Source organism: Protopterus annectens, chromosome 9.part0, assembly GCF_019279795.1.
Source record: "Protopterus annectens isolate FY-2018-M chromosome 9.part0, PAN1.0, whole genome shotgun sequence".
NCBI classification, from domain to species: Eukaryota; Metazoa; Chordata; order Ceratodontiformes; family Protopteridae; genus Protopterus; species Protopterus annectens.
In genome coordinates this window covers 1,530,701,898-1,530,719,198 of record NC_056743.1, presented here as the reverse complement: position 1 = coordinate 1,530,719,198, position 17,301 = coordinate 1,530,701,898, and the positions used below count along the sequence as shown (strand labels likewise).

General features: G+C 39.7%; 1 protein-coding gene across 1 annotated transcript in view; it reads left to right on the top strand.

Moving 5' to 3' along the window:
* The window catches only part of ABCF1 (ATP binding cassette subfamily F member 1), a 1,329,408-nt gene that overhangs the window by 638,364 nt on the left and 673,743 nt on the right, over nt 1–17,301 (top strand). The gene's annotated exons all lie outside the window — the stretch shown is intronic.

Sequence of the window (17,301 nt, the reverse complement as noted above, 5' to 3'; positions counted from 1 at the left end):
TTTAGTCCTGCAAAGTTGTATTGTATTCTAAATGTTGCAGAAGTTAACTACTGAACTTGTTGGTATTGTGTAGTGAGCCATTAGTTGTTTTTGCTGCACCAGAACTGCTCCAGGGACAAGCCTTATGAAAATTTCCTTGTGAAGTATTTATCTTTTTGATGTATTTTAAAGCTGTTCTGCAGTATTTCTTAGTAATCGTTTAACTGTGCAACTATATAGATCCTTTCAAGACCCTTTTCCGCTGTAGCCTGGACTGTAGGTCAGAGATTGTGGACTGACATTTTAGAGCTCCTCTTCATGCTGTCTTTTTGGGATCTAGGTGGATATCAGACTACTTGGAGGAGCTACTAACAGTTTATTACAAGACTATTTGAGTCCCATAATAGTGAGACTGAAAGAAAATGGCTACTTAAATACAAGTCTGAGGTTGCTGCTTCTCATAAGTCTTTTTTTTCTCCAAGATATGATGATCTTATGTTGGCTTATACAAGTTTGGGAATATGGGGGCTTGCCCTGTCGTTGGGAGTTGTAATTGTCTTGCCCCTTCTGGGAAGAAACAACTTTAAAGGAGAACAGCCATGTTTGATGTTCATAACTACAGGAAAGCAATGAATTATTTTTCCCCATAATTCCAGTGATCCCATTTACAAATCCATTGCAGTAGAGAGCCAGGGGAACTAAATATAAATGCAGAGATGTTTTAAACTCTACACACAACCAGATATCCGTGTCAAACTTTGCATCCATAAGGAGATCTGGTTCTTGTAACTGGCAGAAGCATGTCTCTCTCTTATGCAGATTTTGCTCCCTTGTTTGCTGAATGTCTAGCCTCTTGCAACTCTGTGTACAGATATTCCCAGCACATGGGTGAGAGCCATCCGGAGGAACCATCATCTGGGCAGCTATAGAGGTAGTTTGTGACCTTATCAGCATCCCAGCTGTGGCAGTTTTGACACTGCCACGAAATGTCACTGGCACTGAAGGGTGTTTGAATCTGCCACTGCCAATCCAAAGTCAACTTATGGTACGGTACCATTTGTTACCCATATGTAAAGAGCAGTATGTCACTGGTTGGATTTAAATCCACCCAGGAGTGTGAGAGAGGCTAAAGGTTTTGGACCTGCTCCTCTTCCTCCAAAACGTCTGATGTCTAATAGCAGAAAAGTCTCGAGTGTCACCACTGATACCCCAAGAGGTTAAAAAAGTGCTTACAAATCCGATTCATTAATTAGCCCCTAGCTGTATAAAGCTGAGCTTAATGAAGATGTGTACTTCTGTCCTTGGTATGGGCTTTTCAGCATCCACTCAGACTGGACTACACACTAATGACTTACAGAGCTAAATCTTTGATAGTCTTTTAATGTCCCTTTCCCACATTAACAGCTTTTCAGACAAGTTATTTGTTTTTCATGTCCACACTGTTCCCAGGAAAGGGTGACAAAAGTTGTGCAATTCCCCCACAGCTTTCTTCCCAGCACATTAGTACTTGCCTGTACCCCTAGAATGTGGTTAGGTACCCAAACACACTAGCTACCTTGTCACTCATGATTTAGCCAAATACGATTTATCTAAATAATAGTAAAATATCTCACTTTTGTAGTATTGTCAAGCAGTCTGAATTCTGAAGATGGATGCCACAGTTTTGCCAGCTTTCAGTGCTAAAAATGCCCCATTCTTGGTTAATAAATACCACGCTTGAATGAGTAATACATTTCAGCATCAAGATAATAAATTTCTTGACACAGGAAAAAACAAAGTTGCATTTCAGTTAGAAGTTTCATACATTTTTATCCTTTAACCTGCTTTTCTCATTCACAGATGGTCACAAGGTTGCACATTTTTATGACACAAATCGTTATGGATGTCCCCAGAGATAATAGTAATTACATCGGGGGAGTCGCCAGTTATGCAGGAGGTAGATTGAATACAAATAGAGCTACTAAAATCAGCTTTATCACCAGATACACCAATGATAATAAAAACATAGTTTGCATCATTAATAAGAATTGGAAGGTACTTATTGCTGACCCCAAGATTCAGATTATAGTGGGAAATACTCCTTCTTTTACCTATAGAAACAGTAAGAATTTAAAAAGAATTTTATGTATTGAACACCATCATGATGAATTTAATAGCAGCATGACTAGGCACTATGATAGTTTAGGTACTTATCCTTTTAAAAAATGCAACATGTGCAAGTTTATTTCGAAGGAACAAGATTTTGTTCATCCTATTATCAACTATAGATTTAAATCCAAGTTTCATGCTAGCTGCGAAGATGAAAATCTTATATATTTAGCAACGTGCACATGCTGCTCAGCGTTTTATGTAGGGATGACCTCCAGGAAATTAAAAAACAGGATATACAACCACATATATAATATAAAGAAAAATAATCAACAGAATGCATTGGCAAAACATACAAGTAGTTTTAAAGATCATATTTTTGAGTTCAGAGTATTACAACTGATAACCAAAAACAAGAGAGGGGGGAATAACAAGAATCACTTAGAATCTATTGAATTGTGCTGGATTTTTAAATTACGAGCGCATATAGAACCTGGTTTAAACCAATTCATCAGCATCAATTCAGTATTAATAGCACATACATATTAAATAGTATCAGGAAATATGATAAGAATTATGTATATAAATATAAATATATTTTTATTTATTTATTTAGGATTATTATTTTTACTTTTACATGGGTTTTTATTATCTCCATGAATTGATATTTCTATTTTTATGAATTTATTTCATGATTTTCTTATATATATATATTATAGATATTCTATATATATTTTTATATATCAACATATGCATAAATAATGTTTATATATTTCTATATATTTTTACACATGTATCTATATATGTTTATATATTTTGTTGCATATTGTATAGAAACATATATATTTTTAATTCTATATGGCTTTAGGTCTTTCTTGATATAAGTGGTTATTATGAATGACTTGAACTAACAGCATCGTAACAGTCATTATGATTACTTGCCTGATTTAAATGAACTACTTGATTGAATTTAATTAAATGTAATTGGTTAGTATATTTAAAGACTGTACTGTGAGTAGTAAATGAAATCTGATGAAGCGTGCAGCGTTTGGCACATGAAAGTGCTCATTCTTGTCTACAATTAAACTTTGGAATTATATGTGCATCGTAGTGGTGGTCTTGTCCTGTATTTTCGTTATTTTTATGACACAGGAAACCTGCATACTGCAGATTAAACAGAGCTCAAACACTGATTTGCAAATGTGCTGAGATTCTGAAATAAGATGGACACTGCAGCACATTTTTAAATCCGTTTTTCTGTTCTGGCACCAGATCATCAGTGAGGGTTTTTCATTTAAGGCTCCCTTTCTTTGGTGAAGGATGCATTTCTTACATCAAAACGTGGGCTAATACACCTCTTCGTGTGTGTACATTTGCTTAGGAGGGTTACCACCTTCATGGCTTAAAACATATTTCTGGCAGAGATGTGTAGTGGTAAATCATGTCAATAAACTTGTACACCAAAGAGCTGTAAAAGTTAAACCTGTTATAGCTTAGTTCTGTCCTTTGATTGCAGAGCCTTTTCTGAATGATTAGATACAAAGCATACGGGAGTATTTTGTAATCGGTAAATAGTATTGAAAAAGTTCATGCAGGGGTGTTCATCAAAAACCCAGATAAATTTGGAGTCTGTCCATAAATGCTGTCTATTACAATGCCGAAAATTCCAGATATAGTTTTTGTGTAAAATTTCCCCATCTGTCTTTCTACATTTTAAAAACCATGCAGTCTGTTCATATAGGCAGGCAGTTGGTGCAGACGATTAAGGCTCTGAGTTGTTAATGAGCTTCTCCCAGCTGTCAGTGGTATAGGTTTTAATTCCTTCCACCTATGTCTGTTCTGTGACTGAGCAAGTCATTTAACCAGACTGAGCTCCTGATTCACCCTTGCAACTTGACAGTTGTGCAGAGTGGGCTTGATCAGTTAAATTGATTAAATATTACTGGCATCATTTCTGTTCAGATGACTTGATGTTTCTTATGGATGTAAACAGTTGCTTTCTGAGTTATTTTGAGGAATGTGAAAAGTCATTTGAAAAATATGATGAAATATGAAAAGGAAGTAAAAAATGGTATGGACAACACTCATCACTAAAACCATAAAAGTTAGAGTGCAGATATTGGTAACACTATTTATGCATCTAATGTTTCATTTGATGCATTGCATTACTTTTTAAGTCACTTGGTTTTCACACTGTTAATGTAAATAAGGAAATACAGTATATTTTCACAATGGTGAATAAACAACTTGCATAATTTCCAGTGTAGTGCACGTGCTGCTTTGGGCAGTGACTATATTTTCTGTTTCCATGTTGCTTCTCATTTATACATAGTAGAGTTTAACATGATAAACTGTGGTTGTTAGCTGTACTGTAATGCTTGCCACTTCCAAGGTGGTCTTATTGTGTTTCAGATCTTTCACTTCCCTTCACATTAATTATTTATTGATGATGCTTTCTGTTAGGGAAGCAACTGTAAACAATATGTTGATGCTCTGAGGACCCACAGGCATCAAGTGGGAATACACTGAAAAGTGGTAGTATATTGGCATTAGGTTTTGCCTTAAGTCACGTAATGATAGGTTGCATTTCACACAACTGTTTAAAACACTGATTTGCTTACGTAGCTATATCTTCATACTATCCACTGCTTTTGCTATCCTAAATCATCTGAAAGCTGTGCAGCAGTCTGTATAGACTGATCTTAATCTCATTCAGGTGATATTTTGTATTCATTTGTAACTTCCCACCACCAAAGGGATTCCAAGTAGTTTCTTCACAGTACTGTAGCAAGATGTCCATCTCGCTGCGAGCAGTTTCCATTAATAAAGATACAAGAGCTTCAACCCATCCTTCCTTTTCCTACTGACTCAAGCATGGACTTGACACAGTAAGCTTGCCTGCCATTCTGTTTACTTTTTCTCCAAAGATAAATTGGCTTTTTTTTTAAAGGCCCTGAAGAATCTGCCTTATAAGGTGATGTATTGTAAAAGACCATTGCATCACTGCACCTAGTCTTATCTACTTTCTTTTTCTTGTGTCTCATGCAGTTTGGCTTTGTCTTGGTCTGTTTTTCAGAAATTCCCATGTACGTTATTGTAAAAGTATGGGTTTTCAGAGCATGCCTCTTTCATCAGGTCACCAGCCTGAACTTCCATAAGCACTGACTTTGCTTGGAGAAAGGGAGCTTGGTAGTCATTTTTTTTCCAAGTGCTGTGGCTTTGACTAGGCCTGCCTGTAGGATAGCTGTAACAGAAGATGACTAAATGAGGGATCAAAAAGAGGGTCCTTCTTAGAAGCCAAGACAAGAGTTGCATATGAAAAGAGATGCTAAGAAAACAGGAGGTCAAAGAACAAGCAGTCAGCCTATGTAGAATTTCAGTGCATTTATGAGTTCTCTGCCCTTGCAGTCTGTGAGATCACTCTCAGCATGCAATGCTTGTGCATTCATTTGTCACACTTAATAACTTATAGTGTATCCAGAGAGGTTCCTCTCATCCCCACATCTATCCTTGGGTGTTTAGAAGTTTGACCTTGGGAGATCAAGCACCTTCATTCTCTCTCTACACATGATTGGTGTCTAGTCTGCTTCCTAAAAATCTTATAGCTGCAGCTATGAAGTCAAGTTTAAGCTTGGGGGTGTTATGTCTTTAACGTCTGTGTGGGCTGAGGACACTGGTAAAGTTTGAGCACTTTCCCATGGACCCTCTTCCTGATATATTTCCTTGGTTATACTTGCCACTTTAGACCTGCAAATTATCTGATGTCTTGTGAGACAATACTGAGCAAATGAGGCAGTGTATTGCTGTGGTTTAGCAGCTAATGCTGAGACCGTGGGTTTTGCAAGAATTCTCACTTTTATGTCACTTTTGGATTGTACTGCCTCCCTTTTAGTGGCCAGTGTCTCTTGTTCTGTCTCCTGAGCACTTGCTTCCTTCCTCATCATCTCAATTATGTGCATATGAGTTTCATATTTTTCTCCTTGCTTTTTCAGCACTTGGGTGTGGTATATCAGGGGGCCGAGGTCTCTCTAAGACAGGCAGGTGTAATTAATCTGTCTGCTGTCACTGTCTCATCCTTTCACATGACTTTTACTGTGGAGAAGTCATCAGTCTTGTAAGAGTGTTCTGTGGACTGGCCAGTTTTTCTACTTCTAGAAGAGACATAACCAAGATCTTGAAGAGGAGTAGGAGCTGGGTTCATTATGTTGAAGCCCGTCTTTACGGATGAAGTTTTTGAAGTGTAAAAGTACCTGATATTGGCACTTCAGGTTTAAGAGAGCTAAATCTTATGCATAAAACATTTGCTATGCATACACCCAAAGGCAGACATTTGTATACCATCCATTCAGCATAACGTCCAACTGGAATCTGTAGTTTGTTGCCTCACCCACTTTGAACAAGTAGTGAGGAGTTTTAGACCGGTTGAAAAGTGTCTTATGTTATGTTGGGCTTTTGAGAGTTTAGGTACTTGTGTCAAGTGTCCTAGTTCATAGGTTCATAGGTTCATACTAGGCTATCTGCCCAAGGGCATTTATAAGCCTAGCCCAGAGTTTTGTGGCTTTCGCCACCCCTTTAACTATGCCCATTATTTTGCTGTGCCTCTGTCAAGCAGTGACACTGAGGTAATCCCTGGGGTATATTTGCGATCTCCCATCCATTGGTCAAGATTTCTCTTGAACAAGGCCAGCGAGGTGCGCTGCCTCACATGTACCGGGATTTTGTTCCACAGCATAGGGAGTCTCTGGGTGATGAATCTGTCCCTCCAACACGTCCTATTAATAACCGTGTCCAGGTTTAAGTCTCCCGCCCTTGTAGTTTTGAGGGATCTAGATTTTTTGAGGTGAAGCATGTTCATCAATTCTGGGTTGGACATGGCCTTGTGTGTCAGGCACAGGTCACCTCTGAGCAAACGGTAAGCGACTGAATAGAGCTGGAGTTCCTTCAGTTGGGCAGCATAAGACATATTTTTGAGGCCCTTTATCCTTTTGGTGAGGAACTTTTGGGGCCTTTCCAGCTGCTGCAGGTGTCGGGTCAGATACATTCCGAATGGGGCATTGTACTCAATCATTGGTCTGATGAGTGATGAGTACAGGGGGACAATGACTTCCCTTGATCTAGATGTGAATCCCTTCATGATCAGGTGGGCAATGTAGAAGGTCTTCCTATCTACTTTGGCAACGTGAGTGTCAAACGAGAGGTTACTGTCAACCTGGGTCCCTAGATCCCTGATAACCTCTTCTGTGCTCAGTGGATTGCCACCTATATGGTAGCTAGGGGTAACCTTGTTTTTCCCAAGGGGTATGACTATGCATTTCTTGGCGTTTAACTTTAGGCCATGGCTTTGGCACCAGTTATCCGTTTCTGTGAGACCCTTCTGAAGGATATCCGTCTCAGATGTATTCTCGACTATGGCACCCAGTTTGCAGTCATCTGCAAATTTTGTTAGCCATAACCCTACTGTGTTTGCTTGTACTTCTGAAAAGTAGATGCCGAACAAGAGTGGGCCCAGGACTGAGCCCTGTGGGACACCACTTGTGACAGGCTTTGAGTCTGACATGGCGCTAGCAACTCTGACCCTGTGGGTTCTGTCACTTAGCCAGTTTGCAACCCATCTTGTGACGTATGGGTTTACATTTAAGCTGATGAGTTTTTCAATGATACCTGAGTGGGGTATTGTCGAAAGCCTTTGCCAGGTCGAGGTAGGCTGTGTGGACTGCCTTTCCCTCATCAGTGGCCTTGGTGACTGTTTCGAAGAAGTCAACCAAGTTTAAAAGGCATGATCTGCCTTTGACAAAGCCAAACTGGGTAGGATCCAAAGTCTGCAAGTCCCCTATATCTTTATTTATGAGTTCCATTATGATCCTCTCCATAGCTTTGCAGATCAGGCTTGTCAAGCTGATGAGGACGGTAATTTCCAGGGTCGGTGGAGGCACCGCCTATGTGAAGTGGGACCACTGTTGCCGTGCGCCACTCCTTGAGTATGTATCCTGAGGTGAGGCTAAGATTGAACAGCTGTCCTAACTGTGGGTTTAATTCCTCATTGAGTTCATGGAGCACACAGCCTGGGACACCATCTGGTCCCATGGATGCTGTGTTTTTCGCCTTGGAGAGAGCAGTTCTCACCTGGGCGTTAGAGATGTTTGGGGGGGCTACTATCCTCTGGTATAGGTATCTCTCCTTTTGGGGGGGAGGGGGGGAGAAGTTTGCACTGAACCTGTCAGCCAGTATGTTGGCTATGTCTGTAGGTTCCGTGATTTTTACATTTTGAACTAATTCTGAGCATATCTGGGAGTTTCCTCCCAGGTTTCTAACATAGCTAAAGAAGGCCTTATGATTGTCTTTTGAGTCCTTAGCGATTTTTCTCTCAAAATTTGCCTTGGATGATTTTATGAGAGCTCATAGTTTTTTACTTATGATGATCAAAGGTGTTTTACCTTTTAAGGATTTTGCTCTATCTTGTAGTAGCTTCCTTCCTTTTGTTGTAGAGCTTGTTTATGGCTGGGGTCCACCAGACTGGACGCTTGCCTTTGGTACAAAGAGTCTTTGTTTTGTTTGGGATTGCCTGATCCATGCAGTCCTGTAGGTGCTGGTAGAAGGCATTTGTAAGTGATTCAGCGGTTTGAGTAATGTTTTCCGCCGGCTCGGGGGCCTTAAAAGAGACCACACTAGTCTTTAGGAGTGTGAAGTCGGCTTTTGAGAAGTTCTTTACTGTGGTCTTTTTTATCTCAGGTGGGGGCGGGATGAGGACCTCCAGTGAGATTAGTTTATGATCTGATCTCACCAGTGAGGGATATACTTCCGGTGTTGAGCATTGTGACCCCATATTCGTGATGATGAGATCAAGTATGTTTTCACCTCTTGTGGGGATAGTGACTAGTTGTTCCATGGCATTTGAGTTTATGAACTCTAGGAACCTTTGGGCTAGAGTGTTTGAGCTTGAGTAGTGATCCCAGTCTATATTAGGGTAGTTGAAGTCACCTAATATGATGGTGTTTGGAGATGCATTTATCCCTTCCAGTGTTTTCACGAAAGCTATGTGAGGTTCCTGAGTTTGGGAGGGTGGCCTGTAACATGCTACAAATTGCAGAGCAGTCTTGCCTATGGTTAATTGCACCTGGATGGTCTCCGATGCATCGTGCGTTGCCACCAACCTTGAGGTGTGGGTGTCCTTGATGAATATGGACACCCCCCCTCCTTTTTTGGTGGTGTCCGGATTTTGGGGCCGGAACGCATGATATGAAGTATAGCCTGATAGTGCTGGGGTGCTCTCAGGAGCCTTGAACCAGGTTTCCGTCACAGCACAGACATCAATGTTCTCCATACTGAGAAGGGCCTCGAGTGCGTGCATCTTGAGGTTGAGACTTCTGGCACTGAGCAGCATTACCCTTAGTTTTTTTCCTTTATTGTGTTCTAGGGTGGTAGGTTTAGAATTTGAGCCTCGCCTAAAAAAGGCACTATGGGGGTGGCAAGAGCCTTTGCCAATATCCGGAAGCCCAGGGGTGACAGGTGCAAGCCATCCCTTGCGAAGCAGCGTGGCTTGTCCAGCATGTCATCCCAGGCAGACAGACATTGGATCCCCTTTGAATGACACCAGAGTTTAAGCCAATTATTAAAGCTGATCATCTTGTCTCTGTATTTTGGCATCATTCTTGGTGAAGGTTCCATTACTCATTGTAGTGTAGTAGAATGAGCATTACTCATTAGTGGGTCAGCCAGTAGAGAAGTGAGCAGAGAGGTTTTTGTTTGTTTGTTCATTCATTTATTAACTGAGTAAGTGAATGGGTTATCAAGGAATTTTTTTCAACTGTACCCTGGGCCACAAGTGTAAGTCATAAGGATGGATTTTACTATACACAGAGGACACTTGAGAGTAGCCAGTTCAGCCAGCATGTTTTTGGGAGGTAAGGAAACAAGAGTTGTGAAGAAAACCCACACCTACACAGGGCGAACATTCAACTTTCACAAAGTGTAGAGATTAGAATATATAGATAACGTAAATTCAGGTGTGGGCTAAAGGCCCATTAGCCTGCCAAAGTATGAAGTCTGTTAGATCTATGTAAGGAGACTAGACCACTTTTAAAGGCTGCTAGGTTTTCGTATTTTCTAATTTCTAATTGAAAGCTTGTTCCATCTATTCAGAGAACTGTCTGGTAGAAATTTTGTTTCTGGAAAAAGTTCTTAACAGGAATTCTCTGTACTGTTTCTGCATAGACAAGTGCATCAACAAAGGTAAGTATCATTCCAACATTTGTATACAGTGAATTCCCATCTTATCCTTTATGTGACTAAGTAAAGGTTCGTTGAGCTTGCAACCCTGGAGCTGTGAGGCAAAGTCTAGATTCTGTAGAAAAGAACTTTAGTATAGGCTGTTTAGCAGGATTGTATAGAGACCAATGTACTGTTGTGCTGATGGAGTTGCCAGAGGGTCAAGTGCATGTCAGCCATTGATGGCATGGCTAAGGATTTCCAGTGTAGTAGAATGAGCTTTGCAAAGTTGTTCTAGGTGCTTCTTATGAACCTGTTAGGAAAAACAGGAGTTCCAGAAGAGGTGAAAGGACCTTTCAATGATGGAACATTTTTCCACTGTTCCATTCCTTCCAGCTTCATTTTCCTTAGCTAGGCCAGCCCTCATTTCCAATGAAAGAAGATCCTCCTTGGGTGACAGCAAAAACTGTTATAGAGTACGCAGGTTTGCCTCATCCTTTGTCATATAGGTTCATAGGTGTGTACTAGGCTAATGGCCTTGGAGCCTTTACAAGCCTAGCCCATCGGATTACCTTGGCATTGTGCCACCCGACCTTACTTCCTAGTGCCTCTGTCGAGTAGAGCCACTGGAGTGATCCCCGGGGTGAATTTTCTATTTCCCATCTACTCATCAAGATTCCTCTTTGAAGAGGGTCAGGTGCTCTGCTTGACGTGTATGGGAAAGTCTATTCCATAGCATGGGCAATCTCTGGGTTATGAACCTGTCCCTCCAGCATGTTCTGTTGATTGTGGTAATGAGTTGAGGTCTCTGGTGTGTGTGTGTGTGTGTGTGTGTGTGGTGCGGAGGGATTGGGATTTCTTTAGATGTAGCATTTATAACAGAGCTGGGTCAGACATAACTTTGTAGGTCAAGCAGAGATTGCCTCTAAGTAGGCGATATGAGACAGAGAATAGTTAAGAGTTTTTTTTTAGTCTGTCCATACAGAACAAGTGTTTAAGGCCTAGGATCCTCTTTGTGAGGTACTTTTGTGGCCTCTCCAGTTGTTGCAGGTCTCTAGTGATGTACATGCCAAATGGGGCATTGTACTCTGACTGGCCTACTGAGGGAAGAGTGGAGGGAGACAATGACCTCTTTCTTCCTGGTTGCAAAACTTTTAGTAATGCAATGTGCCACATAGGCCTTTCTGACCACAGTGGCAATGTGGTGGTCAAAAGAGAGGTTGCTGTAACTTGTATTCCTAGATCTCTTATAACGCCTTCTATGTTCAGTGGACTACCATCGATGTGGTAGTTCAAGGGAACCAGGTTTTTCTCAAGGGGATGATGACACATTTTTTGGCACTGAGCTTAAGGCCATGGTTCTGGCATCAGTCGTTGGTCTCATTGAGGCCTTTCTGTAGGATGTCAACATCACTTGGGGAGTTAATAATAGCTCCCAACTTGCAATCGTCTGTGAACGTTGTCAGTCAGAGTCCCTTCGTGTTGGCCTGGGCTTGAGAAGTAAATACCAAACAGGAGAGGACCCAGGACCGAACCCTAGAGGCCAGAACATGAGTAACCACTCAGCTGGCTTTTTCTTGCCAGGAGCTGTCATCACAGACTTGTAAATCTTGGAATTTGTTGGAGCTACTTGATGTGTATTGAAGACTGTTCCAAGCTTGAAAAGAATCAGCAGCTTCTACTTTTACCATTTTTTCATTCTGAAGAAAATGGAGTATTTCCATTCATCCTGTAGCTGTGTATAGTTTTAATGAGTTATGAGTTGGTCAAATGTACTGGATCTTGATTGAAGACTCTCCAGTCTGTAATACCTTGTGGAATCCTGACAGCGTTGTTTGGATGTTTAATAGCTGCCTTTTGGTATGTCAGCATTTGGGAACTGAGCAGGAGAGTTCAGTGTTTTGCATTATGCAGCAAGTCACTTCAGATATGCATGTTGCCTTTTGGCCTGTTATTGTCTGATCTTTTCCCTTCAGAATGCACAATAATGTTTGCTGCAGTGTTTGATGTTATGCAGTAGAAGGCCCCTTCAGGATGCTCCTTAGGTAAAGCAGTGTGTTAACCTTATTTGGTTGTTTTTGAGCGAGACTGTATGCCTCAGTTAGCATTCGTTTGCCATATCAAATGCTTTCTTCTCCCACTGAGTGGAGCTTGACCTGTATTCTTGTTACTTAGCTTCCAAAGTAAGACAGAACAGGAAGTCCTGCTTTTGTCATCCTAGTGAGGATGAAAACATGAATGGAAAGCTTGCAGTCTTTGTCATCTTGGACACATAGTAGCTAGAGTCTTCATAGTTCCTCAGTGTTTACTGTGTGGTGATCCATTCATATTTTTAATCCCCAGAGGAGAATGTCTTAGACAAATCCAAAAAAATTAGGACAACTGGCTAAAATCAAGGACACCTATGTTGCATGAGTACATATATTTGATGAGGTGGTGTGATTATATGCAAGGTACAGTAAATGTTTTAGTTTGTTGCAGATTACTGCAGGCTCTTAACAAATATAGCATTATTGAGTTATTTGGTGGGAGAAGTGATCTCTGATGACACAGATACTGTGAAGTTAATGAATACTAACAGTGCAAAAAAGCTGCACATAACAGTAATTTGCCATCAGGTAAATTTTACTGCCCCATACAAACCTTTGCTTTCTTTCAGTGTACAACAGAAAGCAAATCATGCTGCACTTACAAATATACTGTGACAGATGTACGGTCTCTCACAAGATAATGCAAAACATAATGCGTTTGTGCTTTATCATATATACTGGTTATTGTTCACTGCCAAGTATTTTGATGTCCAACCCCTTTCTATACATTCTACTGTGCTTTCTTCTTTGTGTGTCATAAAGAATCATTTCACACGCAAGTTTTAAATATAGTACAACAAAATGTTCACTGTATGTGTTCCTTATAAAAGCATCATTGAATTTAGTGCTTTTACAGAGTTTGTCATTTCTGCCTTAATCTTGCAAATCATGCTGTCTAGTTTCTATGCTTCAGTGTTGAAGTGTATGTAGTACTGTGTGAGTTTCTGAAAGTCCGTATTTGTTTCTGGGCTGTGTTTCACGTTAAGTAATATGGTATAATGAAAACTAATCAAAGTTGCCCTCACCAGCAGTGAAGAAGGCGTGTGTTCTCCAGGCAGGATCATGCAAAGTGCTGATGTTCTTAAACATAGGGTTGTTGAATTGGGAGTTTTTTTATTTTCATATTTTTGCTAAGGGATACAGCATAAAACTATTGTACTTCCTGGGAAAATTTCCACTGAAGCACTCTAGCTGCAAGGTTATTTACTTGTTCATTCAGCCTTAGCGACAATCTGAATGTCAGTCTCCGGGAGGATATTCTCAGTATTTTCTAGAAGAGTGTCACTATCAGGCAAATTTTAAAGCACTTGCTTAACTTCAGGTGGTTTAATTAGTCTGCTGCTGTGGAGCTGCTTGTGTTCCTTTAGGTCAGTCTGTAGGATCATCAGTTGACTTACCTTTGGTCACTATCTGTAAATTGAAATTTTGCATTAGTTCCACAGCATGCTGTAGAAAATGAAATTCTGGCTTCATTTTGTGATTTTGCATTCTGGCTGTTATGACTCAGGCTTTAATCAGAAGATAAAAAAATGTCCTTAGGGCAAGTCATATGTCCAGCATTATTTTCATCACTTTGAGATTTTAGCCACACTAACTTAGAGAGGGTCTGTGTCAGTGTGCACAGCAAGACAGACTTTTTTTGGCGTCTGACACTGGTACTGCTAGCGAAATGACAGCAGATGTCATTCTACAGGCAGGGCCATTGTTTTTACACCTAATTTGATACATAAATTGTCTTTGTGTTAGACATAGCCCATGCTAAGTATATGGTGGTTAAGCTTATTTAATTGTGACAGAACAGAATTTCATTTTGCTGATCATGAATGCAGCATAATCAGTGGACGATGCTGCAGTATTGCTGAAATATTTTGCCTTTTCATTGTTCATCAACTCGGATTCACTTAGCTTGGGAATTTCCTGACACACAGACATTTTAGGAATCTAACCATATTTTATCCTATAATTTGATCCGAAAAGTCCAGTTGTCATGGCAAGAGGTTAATCACAGTACTTATTGCTGTGTTTTTTTTTCTTATTACAGACATTAAGCCAACTTCCAGTGCATTGCTATCATATCTGCCTGATATTTAGATCCTAAAACATCTCTTGCAGTACATCCTGCTTTTTGATGCTACAGTTCATTTTAACCATCTCTGGGTCAGTACAGTATTCTTTAGAGGAGTGAGTTTGTGGTCCCTAGAAATTAACAAAGTTGTGCTCAGCCATCAGGGTGACCAGAACCACTTCTGCTGCCACATCTTTCTTACTCACTTTGTTGTGAGCCGAATAGATGTTTGTTTTCCTACTAGATGCAAGTGTCAAATTCCCTGTTTGCTTATCTGTATGTGATGTTTTGTGGCCTGCAGTATTTGTAACAGATCTTACAAAACACAAAGCTGGGGCTGCACTTTGTTTTCATGGCTCATTTGTTTAAAAATTACAACTTTTCTGATGTAGTATCTGTTCAAATACATAAACTGAATTTTTATTTGTTAGAAATTGTATGGCTGTGTTTCAAGTGTTTAAATTTTTCTTACCCCACTTGATGTGTTTTACTTTAATACCATTAATGTGCTCACAAGATGTATTGCCGTCACTAAATAGGAGGTAATGTAGGTATTGTGTAGCAGATGCTCAGAATAAGTACTAGCACCTTTAGTAGATGGTACAGTTTAAAGTTTGGGGTTGCAGCAATTTCTTAGCCCTTCTAATTTTTTGGACATTTTGAAAGGAAAACTCGACTGGCTGCAGTATCTAGCATCTGTAATTGGGGGACTCCCGTGTTTGAGTCTGATCTGTAAAAAAGTGCAAATGAAAGTTAGTGATAGAAGCAACAGCAACATTATATCAACCTGTATCCTTTCACCATCATCTGTACATTCCAACACTTGGGCTTCCCAAATTGGAGGAGTACAAAATCTAATGAGCTGGCAGAAGATGGTGTTTGAGCCACCAGCTAGCTTATCTGGCCAACTTTTAAGTGCAGCATATGGTAAGCTTCAACGATACTAGCCACAGATGTGATGAATTTATATGATAAATGCAACTTTTTGTTTGCTTGTCACGTGATATGGTGCATCTCCTGTCCGTTTCATGCAAGTCAACCATCTTACAACCTTAAAATGTGTGGCTGCTGTTTTTATTTGTTCACACACCCACATTAGAACTGATGCCCAAAAATGTAAGTGTATGATAAATCACAAGTTGTTTGGTACTTTCCCATTTTTGTCTCTGGAAAGCAGCAAGGGTCTATTTTTTTTGTGCTTGTATATTTTTTTCCATGTTCTGTAGTAGAATATATTTCCTAGAGCAGCAGGCAATGAGAATGCATTACAAAATTTAGTATTGCAGATGGGTGAACCACATTAACTTACCTGCTTGATATATGAGCAGGTGTGAGCAAGTCTTGTAAAGTCATTTTACTGATCACCCATGGGTTACTCTTTGGGTAACACATTTCTGCAAGGCCCACTCCTAGTATTAAAATAAGACCGTTATCACTTGTTCACATCTGGAAACAACCAAAGAGAACTGCATAGAGCTAGCTTTTGTAAGGCCAGCAAAAAGCAGTAATCTTAAGACGCAAACAAGAAAGACTAAAACTGTTCTCTCCTCAGAAGTGGCTTTCGTGCACCCAAAGGTGCTTTGTGCTTCATTGTTACCTCTTCACAGCAGTATTTCCAATATTCTGTCTCATGGTATCCTGCCCTGCACTTACCATAACTGCTGTTTCATCCTGTTAAGGGTGTCATGTTGAAATAATTTTCTTTGAATCAGGTTTACAGTTTAGCAATTGTCAGTATTAAAAATCTCCTTAGCTTGTTCATAGGTTCGTATGTACTTACTAGACCACTGGTTTTGAAACTTTGCAAGCTGGAGGACCCCTTTTATAAAGGAAATATTTTGGTGGACCCCTATATTTTGGATTGTGTTTTAGACTGATATTAATTAATAGCAAAAAAAACAGGCAAAAGTCCAAGGGGTAAAAGCTGTGCTTATAAAAACAGTCTCAACAAATCGAATATATATATATATATATATATATATATATATATATATATATATATATATATTAGTCTATGAAGTCAATAAATGTAATTAGAGTGCAATTACTGACTTTTGTTCTTTAGCATTGCTCCTTAATTAGTTTAATTTTATGAATTCTCTAATTGTTGAACTAATTATGATGTGTCTGTTTATAATTGGAAGCTTATGTTTTTAAATGGAAATCTGTTATTCACTCAGTTGTGTGGTCTGATGAAGCATTGAAGTGAAAGCGCTTACCTCCTGAGTGCACTAATAATAAAATACTTTTTATATTCAATACGTATTGACTGTTTGCTGGATTATATAAGCGGTGGATTGATGAAGTAGTATATGAATTGAGACGTGGCAACGCTGTTTAATTTATTTATTTATTTCCAGTTTGATAACCGGGGAAGTCCACTGGGCTCGAAAGCCCGTTTTCAGTGGAGGCCCGGGGAGAAAAGCTCCATATTAATAATACATTACACACATAACACTCTGTGTTATAGCAGGATAACACCTTTAACAATTTCTAAAAACATAGTACATTTGGCAGTATACGTAAGACATTAATATTTTTATGCGACTGTATTGTTAGCATAGAAGAGAGATATAAGAAGAGATTATACATAGATCTTGAATGCAAGAGAAGTAAATCAGGGGAGAAGTGAAGGAGAAGCAAGGAATTTGAGTAGAAGAGATGCCAGGAGGAAGATAAACAAAAAAAAGACCAGTTAGACTAAGATACATTTTAGGTTTGAGTCTAAAAGTACATCTTATGAAAAAGGCAAAAGATACATTAGTAAGTCTAGACATGTATGTAGGCAGGGGGGAGGAGAAGATATAAAAAGGAAGAAATAAGAGTTTAAGCAGGGGAAAGAGAGGAGATAAAGAAGTAGAGGGAGGGGAGCTG